Consider the following 3,721-nt stretch of genomic DNA (forward strand, 5'->3'; position numbering starts at 1 on the left):
TTATCTGTTTATATATATAGTGTGTGTGTTCGTATGTTCGCAGCAGTTCCTTTAGTTTTGTTCTAGTACACACACACACACACACACACACACAGGTACTTAGGTAGGTAGTGTGTTTTTTTTTGGATTGAGGAATGAAATAAAGAAAGAAAGAAATAAACAAAAACAAAACGTGATCTTCCTGTGTTTGTTGTTTCCTTGCTGTTTATCCTTCGCCTGTGTTGCTTGAGTGTTGCCGGTGAGAAATAAGAGCTAAGACAATCAATACTGTGTTACTTAGTGTTGCTTGCTCACTGAGAGAGAGAGAGAGAGAGAGAGAGAGAGAGAGAGAGAGAGAGAGAGAGAGAGAGAGAGAGAGAGAGAGAGAGAGAGAGAGAGAGAGAGAGAGAGAGAGAGAGAGAGAGAGAGAGAGAGAGGACTTATAAACGAAGAGGAAAAAGAGGAGGAAGAGATGGAGAAAAGGGAGAGGAAATAAAGGAAACGGAGAGAGAGAGAGAGAGAGAGAGAGAGAGAGAGAGAGAGAGAGAGAGAGAGAGAGAGAGAGAGAGAGAGAGAGAGAGAAGAGGAAGAGAAAGAGGAGGAGGAGGAAAAGGAGGACTTGGAAACGAAGAGGAAGAAGAGGAGGGAGAGATGGAGAAGAGAGAGAGGAAATAAAGGAAACGGAGAGAGAGAGAGAGGATATAACCAGAAGGATCAAACGAGAACAAGGCAAGTGGTTCGGTCCGTCGCCTGAAGGTGTTGACTGAGACTTCGAGGCACCGCTCCGACTCTTGCCCTTGCCTACGTTAGCCAGTCTCTCCCGTGAGTTGGTGACGCTGGGACTGACGCTGTGGCTCCCTGTGACTCCTCTGTGGCTCTTCTGAAGGTACGTGAAGGTAGGAGACGGAAGGAAAGGCAGAGAATGTGTATGGAAGTATTAGAAGCGAGTGAAATAGTGTCTGTGTGAGTTTGTGTTGATGGGGCTGAGTCCATGGCTCTCCCGTGGCTCTCCGTGGCTCATCTGTGGGTACGTGAAGAAGGGGAGGAGGAGGAGAGAGAGAGAGAGAGGGAGGTATGTGTGTGAAGGGAGTGAAAGAGGAAAGCAATGGGAGAGTGTGTGTTTAGAGACGAAAGAGTGTGGAAGGAAGGAAGAGAAGGAGAGGGAGGAAGGGTTTGTTTGTGTGAAGGGACGAAGGGAATGGGGTTGAAAGGGTGAAGGTTGGGGGTATAGGGAAGCACGTGATAGCGGCCAGATCACGTACTGGACTCGCCTTTCTTTACCTTCTGCTGCCGTCTGGGAAATTTAAAGAGAAGCGAAGATGTATATATTGTTTTATTGAAGGTGTTGTTGTTGTAGGCCCCGGGGACCGTAGAAAAGTACTAAAAGGATGCCCAGCGCGGGAGAAATAATTAATATAGATGTATAAAATGACATACACATACATACACATACATACACACACACATACACACATACATTGCTTTTTGGAGACACGATTATCGGGCTTTTTTTTCAACACTTTCTTTTTGTTGCCTTTGAGTTGTTTGCTGTAAAAAAAAATACTCACTCACTCACACACACACACACACACACACACACACACACACACACACACACACACACACACACACACACACACACACACACACACACACTTGATACAGCTACTGCGTTAAACTTATTTCTTAAACTTAGCTAAAAGACGAATACAAAATAATGACATGAATGAAAATCGGAGAAATATACGAGTATTCGCGAAGGAGACAAAAGAGGGGACGAAAAACGATAATATACAAAATTAAAACAGGCGTAGACCGAGAACCGAATTGAACTTAAAAAAACAGTAATTAAGAACCGAATTGAACTGGAAAAAAAGTAATTAAGAACCGAATTGAACTTAAAAAAACAGTAATTAAGAACCGAATTGAACTTAAAAAAACAGTAATTAAGAACCGAATTGAACTTAAAAAAACAGTAATTAAGAACCGAATTGAACTTAAAAAAACAGTAATTAAGAACCGAATTGAACTGAAAAAAAGGTAATTAAGAACCGAATTGAACTTAAAAAAAAGTAATTAAGAACCGAATTGAACTGAAAAAATGTAATTAAGAACCGAATTGAACTGGAAAAAAAAGTAATTAAGAACCGAATTGAACTGGAAAAAAAGTAATTAAGAACCGAATTGAACTGGAAAAAATGTAATTAAGAACCGAATTGAACTTAAAAAAAACAGTAATTAAGAACCGAATTGAACTGTAAAAAAGTAATTAAGAACCGAATTGAACTGAAAAAAAGGTAATTAAGAACCGAATTGAACTGGAAAAAAAAGTAATTAAGAACCGAATTGAACTGGAAAAAAAAGTAATTAAGAACCGAACTGAACTGGAAAAAAGTAATTAAGAACTGAATTGAACTGTAAAAAAGTAAATAAGAACTGAATTGAACTGAATAAAGGTAATTAAAACCGAATTAAACCGAGATCATAATTAAACCCTAAACCAGTATAAAACACGTCTCTCTCGTTAACCACAATCACCGCAGTCAACATTAAAACATTAAAACAATATAAAACGAAACAAACGAAAAGTCATTAAAACTTAGACAAATAATTAGTCATCTTAATTATTAGCGAGCAGAATAGTACGGCTAATACTAATAATACTAATATCACTAATGGTAATAATGATAATAATAATAATGAGAAGAAGAAGAAGAAGAAGAAGAAGAAGAAGAAGAAGAAGAAAAGAAAAAGAAAAAAATAAGAAAAGGAGGAAGAGAAGGAAGAAGAAAAAAAGAAGAGAAAAGCGAAAAAGAAAGAAAGAAGAAAAAGAAAAAATATACAAAGATAATAACAATAATAATAATAATAATAATAATAATAATAATAATAATAATAATAATAATAATAATAATAATAATAATAATAATAATAATAATAATAATAATAATAATAATAATAATAATAATAACAATAATAATAATAATAATAATAATAATAATAATAATAATAATAATAGCCTAATAATATGGGTTACTTTGAGCGCATTTAAACACATTATCAATATCTAAGTTAATTTGTTATATAACGTAAACTTTGGTTCATCAACGAATTCCACCTTGAACACTTTCCTTCTCGATGTAAAAAAAAAAAAGGGAGAGTAAGAAAGGGAGAAAGCGAGAGAAAAAAGGGAGAAAGGGAGTAAATTTTGACCTATTCTTTTCTCCCTTTTCTCTCTTTTTCTTCCTTCCCTCCCTCTTGTTTTTTTTTTCCTCCTCTGATCCATTTCTTTTATGCGTTCCATTCTCATCTTTTTCTTCCTCCTTTGCTGTCTACTTTTCTCTCTTCTTCCCCCTTTTATCATCCTTTCCATTATCATCCTCTCTTTCTTCCTCTTCCATCCCTGTCTAATCTTCTCCTCTCATCTGCTTTATTGTTTTCCATCTTCGTCTTCTCTTCCTTCTTCTTCACTCCAAGTTTCGTATCTTCTCTCCTCTCCTCTCTTTCTCTTCACTCTCATCTCCTCTTCCTTCTTCCTTCCCTGCCTTCTCTTCCTTCTTCTTCACTCCAAGTTTCGTATCTTCTCTCCTCTCCTCTCTTTCTCTTCATTCTCATCTCCTCTTCCTTTCTTTACTCTCCCATACTTTCCATTATCATATTCTTTTCCTTTTCCTTCATTTCTTGTCACGCGTTTTCTCTTATCTCCTCACATTCCTTCTATTCTCATCTCCTTTTTCTTCTT

General features: G+C 36.5%; 1 long non-coding RNA gene across 3 annotated transcripts; it reads left to right on the forward strand.

The window, feature by feature from the left end:
• Positions 1-1,121: 1,121 nt before the first annotated feature.
• Positions 1,122-3,721, forward strand: LOC127009711 (uncharacterized). 3 transcript variants are annotated; one of them, XR_007762144.1, is made up of 3 exons: positions 1,122-1,987; positions 2,020-2,276; positions 2,375-3,721. It is a non-coding gene; the product is annotated as an uncharacterized LOC127009711 (long non-coding RNA). The 3 variants fall into 3 exon arrangements; XR_007762145.1 differs by lacking the exon at positions 2,375-3,721 and adding an exon at positions 2,277-2,332 and having other exon boundaries at positions 1,137-1,987; positions 2,020-2,179; XR_007762146.1 differs by lacking the exon at positions 2,375-3,721 and adding an exon at positions 2,277-2,332 and having other exon boundaries at positions 1,140-1,987; positions 2,020-2,147.

The sequence above is a fragment of the Eriocheir sinensis genome, chromosome 41, assembly GCF_024679095.1.
Source record: "Eriocheir sinensis breed Jianghai 21 chromosome 41, ASM2467909v1, whole genome shotgun sequence".
NCBI lineage: Eukaryota > Metazoa > Arthropoda > Malacostraca > Decapoda > Varunidae > Eriocheir > Eriocheir sinensis.